The 21,995-nt window shown below is 41.6% G+C and overlaps 1 protein-coding gene and 1 long non-coding RNA gene across 7 annotated transcripts in view; both read right to left on the bottom strand.

The window, feature by feature from the left end:
* myt1lb (myelin transcription factor 1-like, b) overlaps window positions 1-21,995 on the bottom strand; it is a 132,058-nt gene that overhangs the window by 94,971 nt on the left and 15,092 nt on the right. The gene's annotated exons all lie outside the window — the stretch shown is intronic.
* On the bottom strand, window positions 6,326-21,745 carry LOC121630850. The gene is made up of 4 exons (XR_006008608.1): window positions 21,656-21,745; window positions 10,954-10,957; window positions 8,957-8,966; window positions 6,326-6,335 (listed from the first exon to the last, which is right to left on the bottom strand). It is a non-coding gene; the product is annotated as an uncharacterized LOC121630850 (long non-coding RNA).

The following is a 21,995-nucleotide window of genomic DNA, read 5'->3' as shown; positions in this document are numbered from 1 at the left end:
GATGTTTTTATGATGAAAATGTGATAAATAATGGTGATTATTTCATGGATTATTGTGGATTTAACATATAGAGTCTCTGAATAAACACAACATTTTGCAGCTGGACTGTAAACCTTCTGAACGGAATTTAAATGTCTGGAAAACTTCTGCAGATCACCGGAAGGATAAGCTTTCCATCACAATTCACCCCACAAAGTTACACACTACCGTTCCTGAGGAATGATTAACACTATAAGTGTTAGTGCTCGGGGGTGCTAGTGGAATTTTAAGGGTTAAAAACCTTGGAGTTACTTTAATTACACAGTAAAATATGTTACATATGAAACTCAGAATTTTCCTATTTCTGTATCTAGAAAGCAAAACCGAGCCTGTGACCTGTGTTTCTGTATACATCTGCTCCCAGCTAACACCGTGATCAGGAGCATGGTCAAAACAAAAGTGTACCAAAGGTGAAACAGATATCACAGGACAAACCAAGATGAGACCAGGATGAGACAAGACAAGACGCCTTATTTCTGACATGAAGGGACTGTATCTGTGCTTTCCTTATCCAGCTATGATTAAGGGGAAAGCATACCCACGCTCACCTTTTCTGTTGTTGATGGTGATTTAGGCGGGATGCCGTTCAGAAAGAGCTCTTCATGCCCCAACAGCCCAGAGGTTAGTCATTCACAACGTTCTCACAAAAAAAAAAAAGACTTGATCCAATTTATCCCAAAACTAAACCACGGAAAGCCTCCAAATCCCAGCGAGGAATTACACTGACCACACTGTCAACACGGGGATGCAGCAGAAAGCACCGGATGAAACACCATGCCGGCTGTATGAGCAGCACTTCTTCTCTTTCAGTCCACAGAAACGAACAAATAAAGCAACGAAATAAAAGCTGACTTGACTTTATATTCCTTTTCTAAATCAATAATAACCTTTATTAGATTCAACTAAATTATTTTATTCATAAAGCAGATTTTTTTACTTATCACTTTAAAGGCTTCAAATGTATGAAATAATAAAATGACCAATAAATTAACTCAATTATTTAAGTTAATTCAATGGCATGAAAATAATTAAGCCGTTTATAAATCTGTTTTCATAATAATGTATTAATTAATTAATTTCTGCCTTTAGATTAGCTAATTTATTTCTGTTTTGTACCTTATTGCTCTATTTTTTTCATATATTTTTTGCTTTTTAATAGTGTCATTTATTTATTTTAAATCCTTTATTAGAGTTTTAACTGTCATCTTTTCCTTTTGTTATTTATCTTTATTTGGCTTTACTCTGAGCCAGTCAGGCCGATGTGTGAATTTATGATTTGGACTTGTGTGAGGAGACTCCATCATTTCTAACAGATACCACCTCACCTGCACCTGCACATCAAAATCTCTGTTTGAACTCATTTAAGAAAAGAACCATGCAAACTGTTCTTACTGAAATCATCCCTACAAGGCTGTTTAGGCCTAAATCTTATTGCAGATGCTGGAACAAAGTTTTAATTTTGGCTTTGTGGATCTAAGGTAAGTGAAAAGAAGAATAAATTGCCTATTTATTTGTTCGGAAACAGATTTAGATGGAGATTTAAGTGCAAATTAGTGATTTCTTCACGCAAAAAGCTCAAAAAGACGAAGTAAAGAACCTAAACTCAAATCTGATTGGCTGAGAAGGAAGGACAGATGGAAAAATAAACATAAAAATAAAGTAATTTACATTTAATAAATAAATATGAATGAAAATGTTTAAGGTTTAATTTCCAGATTTTTTTTACTTATTTATATTCAGGTTGAATCTTTTGGTAACTGCATCTGGTTGTTTATTTACAGTACGGGTGTCCAGCTCTGGTCCTCAAGGGCCAGTCATTGTGCAAAACTTAATAGGCTGTTGGATCTATTTCACTTCAATCAGGTGTGTTGAAGCAGGAAAGACTGAAATCCCACAGGACAGCGGCCCTCGAGGACCGACTCTGGACACCCTGATTTACAGTAAACATGTATGTAAATAAAACGCTTGTAAAAAGCGATGGCGAACGGGACAGAATGATAGGCAAATTATAGGGCAATTACATCTTCTCTTAATATGAATGAAAATTTTCAAAAATCCAAGCATTGATTTTTGCAGCCTTCAGTCCATCAGCCATTAAACTACAGTGTTGATGAATGTGGAGCCTCGTCCTGTTTGGTAACACATTGAGGCTCACACTGGACACAAACTCAGATCAACCTACGAAATCACTGGAATTGACACATCACATTTAACTGGTGAGTGATTTCTTGTAGTAAAAGCTACAAAAAAAACCCTGAATCTGTCGGTCGGTTTAACTCCCTCTCAGAAAATATCTTCAGAGACGGCCGGGATGTCAGAGATGCTGCGGTTCAGGGGTGAAAGAAGCTGTCGGGTAGTGAAGTGGACCGCTTCTTTGTGGCTTTCCCGCTTCCATCAAAGAGGAGGACTGAGCCGAGGTAAAAGCAGTTTTCTGACCCAGTTTTCTCTTCAAGGACATGCGAGATGGGACTGACCGGATGTTTGACCTGCTGAGCTTCACTGTGCTCACAAACACAAACAGCATCCACACTAGCAGTCTGGAGAAGCCTGGAGAGAAATATAAATAAAGAAAAGAAAAAGGCACATGCACACTCATTATTAGCTCGCCCCTCATGATAAAACACAAAAGCTACAGCTCTCCCTTTCCTTTTTATCGAGGGAGGCAGCTGCTCTGCAAGCTCAGAGAGAGGGGGAAATAACATCGGGCGAACAGCCGCCGCAATTACCCACAGTGGGGTAATCACCAGCACAATGCACTGTGGGTTGGCTGCCTGAGAGAGAGTGAAATACTCAGGTGAGGAAAGAAGCCAGACAGCAATCAGCCCAGCAGGAAGACGAGAGAGAGAGAGAGAGACGGAGGAGAGCAAAGGGCCATTCCTTTAATTTCCAAGGGAAAGCCAGGGCCTTAATTACTTGATGAGTCTCCTTCTCTCTTTGCTCTGTGGTTGTAAAAAGGGTGTGTGTGTGTGTGTGTGTGAAAGAAAGAGTGTGTATATGTCGCCCATTATCAGACTGGGAAGGCTCCAATCGCCTCTCAGCACTGATAGCAAGTGAAGAGAACAACGCTGCAGTGAGGGAGACGGAGTGGGGAGGGGGTGATTTACACCTTTAGAAGTGTTAACACCATCTCTCATCCCCGGCAGCTATAGGACACCAAGGTCGAGCAGTGACACCTCCAAGACATCAGCCTATAGGAACCACACTCACCGTTGCACATGACGCCATGAAGCCGGGCTCAAGACGGATGTGTGGACGAGCAGTACAGCAGCATTTTTAAGTCAAAGACAATTAAAGAGAACTGACATGAAAAATAAAAACAGCAGCTCGTTTTTTAAAGATAGAAGTATAAAAGAAATCTGTGATAGATCATTTAAGTACTGATCCACAGTTCATTTCTTTACATTCATTTCTCCAGCTTTCTGAAGGTCTTTCAGAGTTTTGCTGTAGACATTTCCCCTCATTTCCAGTCCAGTCCTTGTACCTGAGCCACTTAACCCTGACCTATGAATCATATGAGCGTGAAAAGACTCCTACCTCGAGGCATGAATCAGTGTTGTGTCGACACAAAACAGAAAACTCAACAAAGAATCAGTTTTAAATTGGATCTTTAGGTTCTTTGACTACGTTCCTTTTGCAGGTCTTCAAACTTAAATACGATTTTTGGAAAATCTGACTTTTGGCGCTTCAGAGTGAACTGTTCGCAGCCCTGAAGCAACCCGGATGCTGTGTTTACAGAGGTAAATGTGGATGCTACATTTCTCAGAGCTGAAAAAAATGATATAACATTGTTCCATCCATTGCTTTTATTCCATCACACCGTGTACCGAATTTTAACTTCTGTCTCCCTGAGATGACGTGAAAGTTGGATGAAATGTGCCACGAACGTTCAGACTGAGGTTGCTTGTAAAAGATGGATATGCATCTGATTTAGTATCACATACAGTAAGAAAGTGGTCTGGGTTGGATTTATGCTGTTCAGATTAATAAAAAGACCAGATATGGGCCACACGAGGGCATTTTTATCTGCAGTGTGAACTGAGCCTTTGTTACCTTTCAGAAAGACGAATCACGTTTCTACCCTAACCCTAACCCTATATATGAGAAACAGCAAAGATGACAGCAGCCTTGTTTATTGGAGAACCGTTGATATGTGTGAAATGTGTAATATAAACACCTCAAATTATTAGGTGGCATGATGAGCTTCAGGAAAAACTTGAAAAATGGCAGCAGCCAAACGAAATGAACTGGAGCAGATTCCACGTTTTTGACGGAAAGGACAAAAGAAAAGAGTCAGGACTAAAAACTTTCTACACCAGATGAACTGAAATCCAGCAAAGACCTAAACCAGGACCTGAGAGAGGCATCTGGACCTTCAGCTGATCCATCTACTGTTGGCCGAAGCCTCATCAGAAATGGTCTCCATGGAAACGTGGCTGTCAAGTAGCCATTCTGAAGGAAGGGAAAAAGGAAAAAAAGCTGAAGTATGTCAAATGACACAAGAACTGGACTGAAGATCAGTGGAAACAGGTCTGATGCAGAGATGAGCACAATGAATTGGCTTGCATTGATTAAGTCTCTGACATGACCTGAGATGATTTTGTTGTGAACTGGCGCTATACAAATAAAGCTAAATTGAATCGAACTGATGGACTGGCGACCTGTTCAGGGTCTACCCTGCCTCTCGCAAAGCAGCAGCTGGGATGGGCTTCAGCCTATGGGTGTAGAAAATGGACGGATAAATGATGAAGCACTTGTTAAACACTCAGTTTATTTAAATCCAAGTTAAAGACCCACCTGTTCTCTGCTGCGTTTGAATAGTTTTTATTTAAAAAAAAGTCTAAATCTGCATCTTTTTCTTTTATACTTGAATTTTTAAACAGGTGTTTTCAACCATCAGGCCAGTATCATGGAACTTGCCAAATCCACCAAAAATGAGTTATTAATTCCCTAAAAATGCATCATGTTTATGTTTTCAAGCTTTTGGCGAGAAAAAAAAACTCTAACACCTTTATGGCCCTTACCTCATTATTCATGAATATGCTAATCTGGCCCCGCCCCTATTACTGACCACTAGTAGAAGACCCAGCCTTCCTTGTTTAGTCCGACCCTGTTTACATTCTGTGACTTCATATATTAGAATAATTCAGCCACAAATGTTTAAACCACAGTACAGGAAGATAAATTATACATGTTTGTATGCTAGTGGAAGTATCAGACTCATAATGTATTCCCTTAATAAAGTTAGAAAAGCACAGCCCTCTCTGAGGATCCAGGACAGGAACATAGGTTTAATTCTACGGCTTAATTCTACAAATGTAAACACAATACTAGTCTGGAAATACAAATAAATTCTACAAATCTGGAAATAAAAGTCACAAAATACATGTAAATTATTACAACTACAAACTCTGTTACAGACTGCACACGCCTCCTCGAGCGCCAATGAAATTTCTCTCATCTTGAAGACGTCTTAACCTTGACTCGTAAAGTTTACTTGTAACCGTACACATTTTTTTGTCTTGTATTTTCTTGACTTTAAAATTTACACGTATATTTAGACTTGTAAAGATAAAATGTACCTATATAGTACTTGGTATTTTCTGACTTGAACTCTGTACTTCCATTTTCAGACTTTCACAATAATTCCGAACCTGTAGATTCTATGGAAATATAATTAATAAAACATGCAGCAGTTACAGAACTTGTCCCTATCCCAGCTCCATATCTATCCTGGCCTGCAGCCCTTCACTCAGTCTCACTTCTACCATCCCCAAGTTTGACCCAACTTTTCTAACTTTATCTTCTCATTTCATCACATACAATAAATAAATGAATAATTAAATAAACAGAAATCTGTCAGGATGGTTCTTCAAATGTGCTGTGTTTATTTTGCAGATCTACATGTTTTGACACTTTAAAGTCGATGCCTCCTCTAAAAGATAAAATTAGCCAGCCTAACCTCCTCAGACAGCACTTATAGCTCCTCTTGTCGTGTCAGTAGAAGCAGATCTGAATGTTTTGCTGAGGATGATATTAGATCCTCTGACTGATACTCCTGCATGTGGCTGTTTAACTGATAAGACTGTTTATTTACAGAGAAGTATATGATCCCTCCTCACGAGACAGATGGATCAATCCTGAGAGAGTGTTTGCAGGATTCGGGGAATAAACTGGACAGCGACTTGTCTTCGAAGGTTACTCGTCTTCCACCAGATGAAACGACAGAGTTTGAATTTACCAATGAAACAGATGCACGTCAAAGCGTCCTGATTTTAGTGTGCACGTCTGATTGCAGCCTTTCTGTGATGCACTGATGAGCTCTATTGTTCTTTTCTCTATTTTCTCTCTTCCTCCCTCATTCTTTCTAACCCCCCAACACACACACACAGACACACACATCTACCCAGCCTCATCCCTCCTCTGCCAACCCACCCCCACCCCCTGCTTGACTTGCCAGCGTCTACCCAGAATACCAATGATGCAGGCTGCAGATAGATAGATAGAGCTGGCTGTCACATGACCCTATATGTCCTGGGGCTTTACCCCGGGATGACAGCAGGCACACACACACACACACACACACACACACACACACACACAGGTACCCCCAACATGGCATGCTGGATCTCAGACATCGGCACTGAAGCATGGCAGTAAGGCAAACACACACACATGCAGGCTAGCTAATGGGCATACACACACTGAATCACCGCAGGGGAGAGTGCTGGATAGAGAGAGAGAGCACCCTGCCACTGCACACGCATGCTCGCTCTCCCTCTTTCTCTCCTGCAGGCAGGATAGAAAAACACTGAATATCCTCCACTCAATTCCATCCATTTCACACAAACACACACATCCACGTCTTCCTGTGGGAAGGCACCCCACCAATGTTTCTCACACAAACACATTCGTCACTGACAAGGCTCCACGCCGTCACCGGGTATCCTGTGGCTTCGAAATAGCAGCCTAATAAGAGGGAATAGAAAACGTCCCCTCAGTCTGCGCTCAAATAAGCTCTGTGATTCCAATGTGGGAGTCAAAGGCGCCGGACAACATGAGTCGGAATTTGTTTCCATTTGAATGAATCACACGGTAATTCCGAACAGCTCAGGGAGATCCAGGGAATGCTCTCAGAGGTGCACACACACACACACCCCCACACACACAACCTAAATTCCTGTCTGCAAGGCTGAAGCTGCAAACTCAGAGGTCAGTAAATCTGTCTGAAGAAAAGCAGCTGAAATGAAACTAAATCTACACAAATTCCCTGATTTCATCTTTTTTTTTAACATTTCAGTCATTTTATTAATGCATTTTTTTAATCTAACTGCTCGGTAACTAGAGCAACACATAAAGATTATTATTATTATTATTGTAACATGATCCTGTGATGGACTGGCGATATGTCTGCGGTGTGCCCTGCCTCTCAGGGCTCCAGCCACTCCTGAAACCCTGAACTGGATTAACTGGAAAATGAAAACAGATGGATGGATGGACATACTTCAGTGGGAAGATTTTGTGTGTATAATACATTTTAAAAGTCATGTACTTCACTGGTAAAATGTACTGATTTAGCCAAATTACGGTGTGCAATATGCAACCAGTCTACATCACATACTGAATCCCATAATGCTCTGTCCCACAAAGGTGTCAAACTAAAACATATATTTATTTATTCATTATTTTTCTGTTATTGTAATAAAGCTCAATGACACACAGCCCACCTGACAGCTCCTTAGTTTTTTGTTTTCTATCTATTATAAAGATGAATGTTGTGTCTCATATGAACATAAAAACACAGCTGTAACTTTTCCTGATCTAGAAGTTTTTTTTAATGTACATATGTGTACATTTCCACACATTTGTAGTAACCCTGACCACCTCATAATACAAACTGAAGTCAGAAAGATGTAAAAAATGGAACAAGTAATCCCCCTTTTTTATTTTCTCTTGTGACCCCTGGAGTGTTTCCAAGTAGCCCAAGTGGTTCGTGCACCACTGTTTGAGAAACATTGCTTTGAGGGGGGAACGTCCAACGACATCACAAACAATTAGGTTGTCTTCGCGGTCGTAGGAGGTGATATGTAACCTCATACAGGGTTCATTTTGCAGCATGCTGCAGCATTTTTAAGCAGTTTCCAGTTTAGAAAGTGGAAGTAAACAAAGTCATGGCTGGTCTGAGCTGCTGGACAGACGCACCAGCAGCTCTGCCTTCACTTGACCTCTGATCAGCTGTTCAAAGCAACCCCACAGATTGTGTTGAACTTGTACACATGCTCATCACGAGTCCTTTTTAAATCTAAGCTTGTGAGGTAAATGAATGAGAGAAAAATGTATGAAAGTGTTTGAGCTGCAGCTTCTCCTCTGTGTGATTTTATATTTTCAGCTGTAATTTAACACCGGCTTGTGGGCTTGATATTAATTTCTATGGCAGAATGACATGTTGTTATTAGATGTTATGAGAAACCTGTGACTCTACAAGGACGTAGTTTTGTGTGGTGGTGAAGCATCTCATCTAAGGTGACGATGAGGCGGAGGTTGCTGCCACCAATTTAAGTTGAGCTAATATTTTTCATTTAACAGGAAAACATCACTCTCAGCTGCTACTGTATTTCTGTGCTCTGTTATGAATAAAATATTGTTTCATGAGATGCACAAATCACTGCATTCTGTTTGTATTTGCATCTTGAATTGTTTTTTTTTGGGGGGGGGGGGGGTGATATTTGCAGCTGCTTCCATCTACCACCAAAGCTTTTTATACAACCACAGCATGTTTGGTACTCTAATGTGACTTGTTTTGGTAATATGACATGTTGTTGTGAGAGAACTGTGACTCTACTTTAGTGACATACCTTCATGTCCAAGCTCGTCCGATCGGCAAATTTTCAGAAGGCATCCTGGTTTTCTGAACAAGAACTGAGCAAAATCTGAATGCAGTCAGTTTTCCAGCTTAGTGAAGCCACTAATACTGCATCTCACATGTCTAAATTTGGGTTTAATTAACAAAAAAATACCAAATACTCCTTTATGGCTGTTTCATGATATATTATGGGGCTGTATTCCTATACTTTGTTATTATCGTGTCCACGTGCACAAAGACAAACCCATGTATGAAGACAAAAGCTGAATGGTTTGATTCATCCATTTGTCTCAAGCTGACATGACTTTAATTCACATTTTGTTGGTCTTCGCTTGGAAAACATTTGCAAGATCATCTTCTACGCAACCCTGCAGCCCAGCTACAAACCAGAACTGAGAAAAGAAAACACATCAGTCCGGCTGCAGCAGCTCTACACCAGATTCCTCAATCCGAATCGATTCTTAAGTCCTTTCTGCTTAGATATGAAGCTCTAAAGGGACAAGAACCAAGCTGCAAACTCTCCTTGTAATCATATGCCTCCAAGAACAATGAAATCCTCTAGTTAGTTCACAGCTTTCCTTTAACAGCTGGAAGAAACTGATGCAGCTTTTGTCAGTTACACCTCAAAGCTACGAAGCTTATTACCTGGAGACATCAGAGAAACCAGCTCTGTAAATGTAGGACATTCCTCATGATTCTTTAACTCGTTGCTTAATCAATAACTTTAAGTCTCTTATATAATGATGATTTTTATTACCTCCAATGTGGCTGTGTTGATTTGAGAGTAAACTATTAATAGAATAATAAAAAGGCCTGTACAACAGAGACACTTGACATGCTCTTTGCACTATATTAGGATCCAGTTAACGGCTTCTTACCCCTACCTGACTCATTTTTAATCAGAAACAATGGCAGAGAAAGCCATCAAATCTGGTGGAAAACCGGTTTAAAATTTCTGCACATTTTTCCTGCTGGCACCTGTTTGGCTGCTGCAGAGTTGATGTTGGCTGTCTCAGCGTTGGGTCGATGGAAAAGAGAGCACAGCGCTCATAAAGCAGCACTTATCCGGACATTCCAGCCAGCTCGCTTGTTTCTCTTCATCTCTCGAGAACATACTCATTGACCTCCGACTACTGTCCCTCAAAAAGCAAAGACATTGATTGCTTAATGTGGCCAGAATTTGATTCAGAGATTCTGCCAGAGCTCGTTTCGGTAATTATCAGCTTGGCATGAGAGCCAAGCGAACAAGCCCACGCAGAAAAACAAGCCGAAAAAACAATCATCCGCAAACACAAACTGTGTGTAAATGTACATGTACATGTAGAGAGCAGCGTTAGAGCGGCGGCGTGCATGTGTGTGTGCTCTTCTTTTGTTTCCCTCCTGCTTTCCTTAACACCTGTTGTGAAATATGTATATGTGCATTTTTGGGTTCTTGTTGGAAAACTTGTTATGTTGATATCACACTGCGTATTGCAGCTACATCAAGGTGACAGCTCGCGAAAAGGTGGGATGTTTTTATGCAAATGGATGTAAGGATGAAGAGAAGCCTGAACAGAGCTGAAACAAGGAAGAAAAAAAGGGAAAAGCTGCCTGTGCAGGTATGAGCTGAACGTTTGAGGTTGTGGGGAAGCTTCTGCATGCGAGTACGGGTGCAGTCGTGTGTGTTTGTGAGGAAGTGGGGGTGCACATGTGCATATGTGAGTGGGCTCAGGTGGGTTGTGAACTCGGCAGATGGACATTTGGAGCAGCTTTGCAGCCTGAAGCAAAACACACACGAGCACAAACACATTCGCACTCCCACGCACGGCTGTAACATTAACCTCGTGTAAGTTAAGCCGAGCTGAAGCCATAAAAAACATCCTCAGCTCCTCGAATCACATATCGACACACGGATTCGCTACTTCAGCTGTCCAAACACGAGGTAAAGCTAAACCACCGTAATATTCTAATGTTTCTCTGTGTCCTCAAAGCACCTCCAGAGGAGACTTTTCCTTTCAGTGATATTTCCAAGCGGCCGGCCTGGCAACATGATCATGACATTTTATCCACATAACAGTTCTTGCTCTCTTCTGTTTAGGTAAATCAACATTTTAGTTTATTTTAATCTGCACATTTCTGGAATATTTTACAAATCCAGAGAAGAAATATTTCTTCTGCTTTTCACTGGTTAATCACCAGCTTGTTGCTGGAGATGCTTTAAATGTTCCGTACAGTTCAAATAAATCCAGAGAGTAAATGTAAAGGCTGGGTGCATGAACGCTGCAGCATGTCCTGTCAGGAGGGAACATTTCCCTGAATTCCTTCACACGTTTCAGTTATTTCTTTCCCCTTTCCCTGCCACGACAGGATGAGACTCGTCACTTGTGACTCCTGATTTGCCTTCTTTCACCTCTTTGTGCTCCTGTTTGAGGGGAGTCTCCCCTTCCCAGGCTTGTCTCTCGCTGGGATGGAGGGATGAAGGGCTAAGGGGGGGATGTAGATGGAGGCTGCTCTCCCTGAGGAGCCTCTTCTGCCAACCCAGTGCCACAGATCAACAGTCAGCCAGCCAGCCGTGCACTGACCTCATCCCTCTCTCTCTCTCTCTATTTCTGTCTTCTTCTATCTGGCTCTCCCTCTCCGCCAGAGGCACTTGCTGTCCCCGTGTCTCCTTCCTACGCCAACTGCCGGTTTTGCTACCAACGGTGCATGTCTGTCTGGCGACCTCTCTGCCTGCCTGTCTCTCTGTTATTCCTCCAGTCTGGCTGTCTGTGTGCATGGGTGTCTGTCTGTCCGTCCATCTGCCCGTCTCCCTGCCAGCCGCTCGCTCCAGCCAACATCTCCCCAACGGAGAGCAGCCAGGCTGTCAGCCGCCCTGCCAATCTGCCTGACTGTCTGCATGTCTATTCGTCTTCTGCTTGTGTCTCTATTTGTTTGCCCGCTCGTCCGTCTGCCCGTTTACCTGTCTGCCCGTCCATCTGTGGCTTATCTGTTTATTAGCCTGTCTTACAGCAGAGGTGCCATATAAAAATGGCAAACATGAACTCCTAACCTTGCTCGATATCACACAGGACTTACTTCAACTTCAAAAAGACTATGACATGATGGGAAGAGGATTGGTGTTATGACTGGAGCCTAAATCCCTGCTTCTTAGATTTCTGTTTGACGTTTGCACATTCAACCAACACAAACCTTCTATCAACTAAATCTCTGAATGCAGGTGGATTAACTCATGCTCAGTCCTCCTCTGCAGTGGTTCTATTGTGACGGTCAGCTCTGAGAAAGTAGCTCATGTCCAAAGATCACGTAAAAGACCAAGAGAAAGTCCAAGAAAAAGAAAGAAAACTCTAAATAATGTGACTGACTGCAGTCTGGGCCGTACCTCCTCGAAATGCAGCTGTTATGCTGCATTTAGCAGCAACTGGGAACTCTGAGCTTCCAGTTTCTGATTAGGGAAAATGAAAAAATTGCCACAAGTCAGATTTCCAGAATGGTCTAAGGTTGAAAATACTTTCCATGGTGCAACAAATGCAGCATCGCTCTGCAGTCATAGGGAGGGAAGAGTTCAAAATGCTGCATTTACACCTGCAGCTTTGTTCACCTTCATGTACACAGTGAATATGAAGAGAAAGCTGAAGAGAAAAACAGCTTTCTGAGAACAGGACTGGAACTGGAGTTAAACTCTCCCAGAATCAGCGACTTATTTCAACGTCTGCAGTTGACTCTGGATCAGAGCTTCTACGCTTCGTCATAAGACAAGAACTCATAAAGAAAGAGGACCAGAGAAGCTTGCAGGCGTGCTGCTGAAATATGAAATGCAAACATGAGAAATATTAAACTGAAGAGCTGAAATTTTCTGATCACAGCTGTCAGGATTATTCAGAGATGCTGTAAAACAGCTGAATATTTGAATCAGTGCCTACAAGGCAACAAAAAAGAGGTGGTGAATTGTCCTTGGGATCTTTTTTTTTTTCATTTTTTACTCTCAAAAGATGTTTTTGGTCTGTAGGATCTATTTTCTTACATCTTGACCAGAGGACCTGCAGCAGGGGGTCGGTCATAAAGAGTCCGGGTTCAGTTATTCATCTGCTAAGAGCTAGCATCTTCACATGAGTCATAAAATAGATCCAGAACTACTTCCTGTCAAAGACATTTATCTAGCGTGATGCTTTAGATTCTACCCATCTCTAACAGGCAGGAGAAATTAAAAATGCAGACAAATATAAAGGTTTTGCCTTGAGGGAGACCTATAGGCCCCCAAAAATACAAATATGTCAATTAAAAATATCCATGATGACATGAGCCCTAAAAAAACAACCAAAGCACAGAGAACTGGACCACCAGCCCAGGTTCTTTCAGGTCTGCGGTCAGAGAAAAAGAAGGTTTTTGTCCTTTCTGATGCTCCGTAGACCTCATAAACCTAAGAGAACCCCTGGAACAGTTCAGTTTGATCTGGTTTTGCCTTTACCCTCCCCCGCCCTTTGTTTTTTTTCTTTTTCTATTTTAAGCTAACTCATTTATTTTATTTACTTATTTGTTTTTATTCACTCATATTTATGTTTATTCTTATTGTATTCATTATTTATCAGTATGTATTATGTTTAACTGTATTTTATTTTACTTTTTATTTTTTCATGAGTTTGTTCCTTTATTTTGTTTTTATATAAATTTAAGATATTAAGGGGTTGAGACTGAAAATCTCTTAGCATGTTTGTTAATTTGGTTAAATATCTTTGTTTCTGTGAGGTACAAATGATAAGAGGAAATATTTTGGGACTGGAAAGTCAAAACCCATCTAGTACCATCTTAGAGGAAGAAATGGATCAAAATTAAGGGTTAAATCACAAGTTTGACTGATTTGATTTCTGTCGATATCACAAATTCTGTTTCAAAACGATTTCCATTTGATTTGATTTGGGATCCAGAGACAGATACGAGACAATCACACATGCTGAATGAACACAATCACCATTTATATCAAATAAAAATAAAAATAAAACATAACCGAATCCTCATTTAGGTTTCTTTCTGAACCCAACTGGACATTTAAATAAAAACAATCTTTTCTTTAAACAAAAACAGACTGAACCACATTCTGGTTTAAAAATGTTCACACATGGAAAAGAAAACTGAAACAATAAATTTATATTTATAGATATTAAAGCAGAATATAATGTAAAGCTTTCTCCTGTTCAGTCTCAAACCAAATATTTTTACTACTTAGTTAAAAGTACAAGTTAATACAGTCTGACTTTATCATAGTTGCACCCAGAGCTCTAAATAAACCCCACCAACCCTCCAAATGTGGGCGAAAATTCATTTTCTTGGGTGTAAATGAAAACCTCTGATCCATTTCAGCAGCTGATGAGCGAATCAAACCATTTCTGTTATTTGTCCTTCGGTGCTTTCACTACATTTCCCATCAACACCAGCTGCTGCCAGAGCAAAGTGCAGCTGAATGAGGAGAGAAATTTAAATGAAGTGACGTGTAGAAGGAAAAAATAGAGACGTGCCGGTGGTTGGACGGTGGAAAGAACCAGGCTGGTTAAATAAAAAGAAAGGAGGTGGAGGAGGATGTGGAAAGAGGAGGTGAAAGAACGGAGATCTGCTTACAGGAAGTTGGTGCTCACGCAGGCCAGAGTTCATGCATGAAGGCAAACATCATGGTGAGGAAGCCGAGATGATCTGAGACTATCCCGAGTGGACCAGATTCAGATGATTCACCCTCCGAGCTGCACGGACGCGTCCAAATCACATCTCCTGTTTAAGACGACGCGTCAGAAAGACGAAGCCATGCAGACTGTTCGCTTCAATTTCTGTTGTTTGGACTTCAAAGTATAAACACGTTCCTCATCGTGTTGATAGACCAGTAAAACCAGTTATAATAAAGAAAGTAGAGCAGTTTTTGTGTATAATAACATCATGTTTGGTGCAGGAAGAAATGATAAAATTTGTACATTAGATTGGAATTTGTTCTTTATTTTATACATTTGTGGTTTTCACACTAAAAATGTGACTTTTTTTCTCCTTGTATCTTATGTTTTTTTTCTGTGATTCTAGGGTGTTAATAAAGTTTGTCAGCATAAAAAAATAACTGTTAAACACACATGCAAGGCTGTGCTGAAAAGAATGAAACCAATCAAGGCAGGTAAACTGGTTCATAGCTGAAATATAAAAGTAAAAACAAGAGTAGCCAAAAACAGCCAATTAGACCTGAAACCCCAGAGGTTAAATGCATTCAGCTGCATTTACAATCTGGATTATTTTCCCCTGAAAATAATTTGGCTCGTGGAAATTCTGACTGACCGGTAGCTTCAGGGATCGACCCGCCACAGTGGCTGCTGAGTTTGTTACACACCACCGTTTACATACAGCCATTTTCCTCATCGACATCCTCATATGCTCTTAATGATTCCTCCGCTAATGATTGATGCATAGATGTAATGTACTGTTGCACCCCTAGCTGAGATTTCGGAGGAATTAAACAACCTGGTAACTCTGTGGTGACTCCCCACAGGTTTATCTAAACTCTTGACAAGCAGTAGAAAAAAGCAGAGTGGACGTCACATGTACGGACGCTCTCCAGAGTTCATTTCATCTCAGGAAATAAAGCATCACATCTTGAGAAGACTTCTGTCTGGGCAAACACCGACTTTTCATTCACTGTCTCTCCAAAACAAGGAGGCCCGAGCTCTCCAGTCTTCAGATGCTTAGTCATCATGCCGACCTGCTGCTCATACTCTTCCTCATTCACAGCTCTTCACGGCTTTAGGAAGATGTTTGCTGAATTAAACGACAGACTCTCCTATCCTCTGTCTCTCTCCCCCCACGCCCTCTCCTATTTTTGTCTCAACAGGAAAGCAGAGAACGTTTGACTGGCTTCTCTCAGGCAAAGGCTGCACTGCGCTCGCTCGGCAGTCAAGGACAGCTCTAATAGAGGGAGAACAAAAGAAAAGGCGAGCGGGAGAGGGCACGGAGAGACCGATGAAGAGAAAAACAAGCCGGCTGCGGTGCAAGGGGCTTTGAAATTGTACATATTGTGAAATGACATTAATAGTGTGTAATTCTCTTTTCAGCGAGGCTGACTTTTGCCCTGCACCACCGTCCACAGGTGTGGACAGGAAGGACTTCAAATCCGAATCTGTTCAGCACACCACACAGCTGGATATGCAGCTTTGTGTTTTCTGCTGGGCTCCGAGCACATACAGAGCCGTTTATTTATTTAAGAGAAAATGTGATCGCTCTTGCTAAACGTTACACATTGCATCCATCTCTTGGTATATTAATAATTCTTCAATCCATCCTGTGTTTTCCACATTCTTTTCACATTCTCCTGCATTTAATATTCTCTCGGTGCAGCATCCTGCTGTTACCGGCTGTTTCGCCTTATATTAAATCTTAAATAGGTATTTTTTAAAAGTAATGCTAAAATATTGCATTCTCTTTGCAACCCGTCTCCACTGTAGTATTAAAATTCTATGTGACATCCCATAAAAAAAGTAAAAACAATGAAGTAAAGCATGCATTTGTTCCTTTCTTCTCCGTGACACCTCAGTGTTTGTGTTTACAGTCGTTCCCACAGAAAGCACGGCGCTCGCTGTGAGCACATTTAAATGCCTCTGCAGCCAGATAGCTAATCCCCGTTGTGGATTGGCCCAGTTAGTGGTTCCCAGCTTTTGGAGGGGAGAACTGGGGAGGGGGATGTGGATATCTCTCTATTTATAATGGTAAACCCGGCCCATGTTTCTGCTGCACTGATAGATGTTATCTGTGTCAGCCTTTGTTTCTTCCTCTCTCCTCCTCCTCCTCCTTCTTCTACTTCTTCTTTTTCCCTCATGTTCCCTGTGCTTCTCCCCACACAGTCTGCCTCCCGCTCATTCCCCATCTTTCTTTGCTCCTTTCCTCCCTCTTCTTTCAATCCGGTGCCCAGATGCAGAGAAGGCAGCTGTGTTGTGTTGTAAAGTGTGCCCGGTTGAAACCGCTGTGCTTGGCATCTGCTGCTGGCAAAAAAAAAACCAAAACAACAACAAAAAAAAAAAACAACAAAAACCCCTATAATAACCAACCCCCACTACAGGCATCCATCTCTGCCTTTCCCACTCTCTGAAACGAGATAAAAGAAAACTGCTATCCTTTAAGGGAGGAAAGAGTTAACCAGCCACAGAGCTCCTTTTCCAGCAAGCTCACTAATAACCACCAATTATTGAACTGTACAAGAAGAAGAAGAAGAAAAAAAAAGGCCCTGCCTGAATTAGTCAAGGCTTGTTAGCCCAAAGGTAAATGGCTAGCTAGCTGACAACCAGTATTGTATCTCAACTAGAATAGCCCAAATTAGGTCCCTGCAGATTTGTAATTCTACTGTTTGTAAGACATGATATAGAAACCTCCTGATCAAGCTAACAAGCTAAACATGCCGGGTGGTTGGCTGGCAGCCCATCTCATCACCGTCAGCAGAGAATGACAACATAGACGGCTAGCTGGGGATCTCATTTGAGCCGGCTAATCAGACACCGCCGTGCTTTGTGCTAAGGTGGAGCCCTCCTGAGAGCAAAGCCTGGGAGACGAGGGGGGAGTGTATCATCTGACTTAGCGGGGAAGATGCACCCAAACATGGGGACCGAGGGAGAGGGAGGCAGGGCAGTGGGAGCCAGAGCTTTAATTAGAGTTCCTGGGTTTGACGCCCACGCTCCTCGTATGAAACGCCATGCACATCCGTCCCTCCTTCCCCACTGCAAATAGGCTCCCAGGCGCCTACGCGTTCACACACAGGTTACTGTTGTGTTCCTACGGTTTGTTTCATCAAATGAAATGTAAGCAAAAAAGCTCCTAACTGACCAAATCATTCAGAAATCAACCAGATGTCACAAATGTGGAACAAAGGATTGTAAAGGGATGGTACGGATGTTGAGAGGATATGTAATGGCCACAGGAACATCAACCAGTAAAATATAAGTTTGCATTTTCTAGATTTGAGCAAATTTGGCCGCCATTTGGTAAAATTTTACCTGAAAAGTTGTCTGAATTTAATGTACTCATTAGGACAAACAGCAGTGGGAAAAATACTTTTTTGTACTTTTTCCTTTTCTGGGGCCAAAATTAAAAATAAATCAGTTTTTAAACAAATGGTTGAGATGACAAAGCCAAACCAAGTGGTAGAGATGGCTCAGGCATGTCTTCTTCCAAAAGGGTTTTATTTATACGATACAATAAAAAACAGAACTACGCGTTAAAGAAAAAAAGGCAGAAAAAATGACTGGACCTGAGGTGCCTCTAAAGCCAAGGATGCCTCCTTAGTAGGCTGGATCCTTCCTAGTAAACTGCGCCAACATTAATCCATCTTTTGTACGCAGCGTCTCGGACATGCACACAAATCTACGAGGACGCATAGAAGCATCCTTAAAGTTTCCTTGGAAGGGCCATTGCTTGGGAAAGACTGGATGATGTAGCATCCTTGAAACGCTGCCTGTTCAGATCTTTCCTCGACTTTGATAAGCACCTGCTGCTTTTATCAAGTTTGTCATGGTCTGTTTTTTAATTTGTTCCTCGGTTCTTTCAGCTGTGTTTACTTCCTGTTGCTCTGTTACACCTGGTGCTGCTTCTTACTTTACTTACTTTGTTAATATTTAGCTGCCTCTAAATACTCACAAGTTTCTTTCACTCATCGCCACATCCTCGTCAGTCCTGTCCGTTATTTCAAGTTCAAGTTCATTTATATAGCACATTTTCTGCAACAGCAGTTGCCCAAAGTGCAAAAAAGAACAACAACAGAAATACACTACACAAAAAAAATAAAAACCAATGAAAATAAAAACAGAAATAAAATTGATAAAAAAAAAAGATGAAATCAATAAAATAACAACAAAGCCAGAATTAAAAACTAGAATAAAACTAAAATACTGTTTCTTCCTAGCTTTGCCTGAAGTATTGATTAGTTTTGGTTCCAGGTCTGGTTATTCCTGCCACTGAAGCACCTGCTGATCCCACCTCTTCTTCACTTCTACGCCCAAACCGACTAATATGGGAAAATCCAGGCTAGTCGACGTTAGCAGCATGTTTGGACAGCTTTCTCCACCACTACTGCCAAGCCCTACCACATTCCTTTTATTATTATTATTATTATTATTATTATTATTCATACATTAGTTTATATTTTTTCATCATTTTAGTCGAACACATCTGCTGGTTAGTTTAACATAATGTTTTATTTAATGAAAATGATATTCTTTCACTTTGTGACTGTGTAGTACTCATAATAATTTGGCCAAAGTGAGATTTTAAGAAAAACAGTTTAGTTATGCAAAAAAAAAAACCTTTAAACTTGATTTCATCTCTACCACTCTAGTAAACAAAGAATGACAAGTCCTGCTCATTTCATATATTTCTCTCAACACGATAAAAGAGAAATTCCTCCTTAAACATGTAGGAATGGAGAAAAAAAAAGCTTTTAAAATGAGTAATGAAGCTCAGGCGAACCTCGACGATCAACACATCGGTTTACCAGGTGGAACTGCCGTACGGACGGTACAACAGCCAACACATGAAAGGATCTGCCAATAAATTTTCAAATGTGGACAAAAATAGAAACCAAAATTAATTCCCAAGCACCAAATAGAAGAAAAAAAGAGCTTGCTATCTCAACTGCAGAGCCTGTCTCCCATCTCCCCTGGTCCATGAGAGCAGAACACACTAGAGCGCTGGCTTTTGACCACGGCAATTTTAATCAGTCTTTTTCACACTTCATTGGGAATTCATCGCCGCCTTCTCCCTTCAAACATTGTTTGGGAGAGTTATCAGCAGCAGGCAGCATATCCGGTAATTATACATGCAAGGTAACGCTGGGAGCTGGGCTGAATATTTCAGCCAAATGCATGTGCTGCTGAGAGCGCTGGAGGGTAGAGCTGCTTCATAACGCTGGGTCTGCAGCAGCCATGACTGAAGAATGGTGTCTTTCTGGAGCTGCATCCAGAAACTAGTCCTGTGCCGGATGCGTTGCGAAGAGGGCTGAAACGTTCAGTTTAAAGTGACATGATCTGCATGACAATGAGTGGCTGTGTTGGAACGGCATAGGTGTTATTCATTAATGTAAATCCACGCTGTGAATTAAAGCAGAATGCTGCGTTACAGAAACACAGCAGATGGAGGGTGTGCGTGTTCCAGCATGTTGCAGAGGCAGGCTGAAAACACTACCACAGACTGGATCGCTAAAAATTTTGATGGTTCATTGTGATTGTTTACTGTGTGAGTAAGAGGCCAGCTGTTAATATGTTCCGAACACGCAGCCGCACACACAGGCACACAACAAAAACCACCAGTCAGACACTCGTGGGTCCTCTGGGGAACATAGCAGCGGAGGCACAACAGTGACTCATCCAAACGCTCACGGAGCACACGCACACACATATCCTCCGTGGCAGGCGGGCTGTCAGATAGCATCACCGCCGCGCCCGTGGAGCACTGTTGACAGGTGTGGCCCGCCAGTCACGCACACACACACCAGCCAGCCACGTCCTCCAACCCCTCGCCTGACAGGAAGCCACATGTGATAATAACGCACCCCGTTCTGAATGTGTGTGCGTGTCTGACAAAGACGGGGACAAAGTGAGGGGCTGTATGTTCAAAGTGCACGCATGTTGCCGGGTCTGTGCCTGTATGTATATGACACGTCAAGGCCGATCTGTGCAGTGTGTATGGATGTGCTACTTCAGCTGTGAATACTGTGCAGAGAAGCATTGAGACAGCTCAAGCATTGCAGTGAGATCAATAGAAAAATACAGACCCTGACTAATTCTCCCGACTGTGCATGGGCTGCACAGTATAGAGCCATAGGTGTCACTTTATGTGTTTTACTTATTAGAAATGGTCCTTTTGTTTGAACTTGAGGCACTGACACTGAAATCTGAGCATGCACAGATTTCTGAAGCAGGTCTAAAGCAGCATAAATGAGCTTTCCTACCTGTATCACTAGTCATTGCTTAATTAGAAGTCCATATGTTCAGAGTGAGCAACAATAGTGCAAAAATACACTTGAAGGCACACGCAAAGCATTCAAACACATGAACAGATGGACAAAACATGCACACGCAGACATCCAGACTGCTCCAGAACGACATCTCAAATCAAGCTACCACTTGGTTTGTAGACTATCTGACAGAACGATGTGTGTCCAGTTGGCTGGTTTGTCCTTCTCTTTCCTCATTGTCTCTAAAGAGGTGCTGCAGGGCTCGGTCTTAGGACTTATTTTATTTTCTATTTATATAAACAAAACAATCTACCCTAATTTTAAAGATGCAGTGTGTAAGTATTACTGACATCTAGTGGTGAAGATGGGCATAGAAATTACTTCAAATTGAGCTGTTATGAATGGATGGTGGCCGTCAGTAGCCAAAATTCTTCCTGATGTGAACATGCTTTCATCTGTGAGTGGATCCAGTGGCTTCAGTGCTCTAGCTCCTATCAGACAAGTAAGTGAAGTTTAATCACACACAGAATTGTTTGTCCATTCAGAGACACCGTAGTAAAAATGGTGGCACAAATATGGCAGCTTCCATGTATGTGGACCAATGATAACCAGATATAAATGGTTCGTTCTAAGAAAATAAAACATAACAGCTATTTTAGTAACGTGATTAGATACCAACAGAAGCGTAGTTTTTAATGATATATTACATTTTTAGGTCATTGACCTTTGATTTTGTTGCATGCTGCACCTTTAAGTTGTTTGAGAAGTATATGTAGTAAGGTTAAATATCTTTATATACATTTAATCTCAGAACAAATGACCGATGATGATTGTAAAATATGGATTAATGGTTCACTTTGGGATGGGAGCACAATGGACAGATTCCGGCCAGAGAATCCTTCATCAGCTTTATTATTCTGGTCATCAATTGCAGCAGGTACAGGTTGGTTCTGGCAGGTGACTCCGGAGTGCTCTGCAACTGGCCAAATCATACATGTATGACCCAGCACCCTACACAGCTGCGTTGGGAGCTCTGCAGGACAAATATGGTCAACCTAGACAACTGGTGCAAAGTGAATTGGGAGCAATACTTAATTCACCGGCCATCAAGTCAGGAGATGCTGAAGCATTTGATTCCTTTGCCTTGTCTGTTCAGTCATG

The sequence above is a fragment of the Melanotaenia boesemani genome, chromosome 20 (assembly GCF_017639745.1).
Source record: "Melanotaenia boesemani isolate fMelBoe1 chromosome 20, fMelBoe1.pri, whole genome shotgun sequence".
NCBI lineage: Eukaryota > Metazoa > Chordata > Actinopteri > Atheriniformes > Melanotaeniidae > Melanotaenia > Melanotaenia boesemani.
Note: the sequence above shows the minus strand (reverse complement) of the source record. Positions and strands in the feature narration are given on the sequence as shown.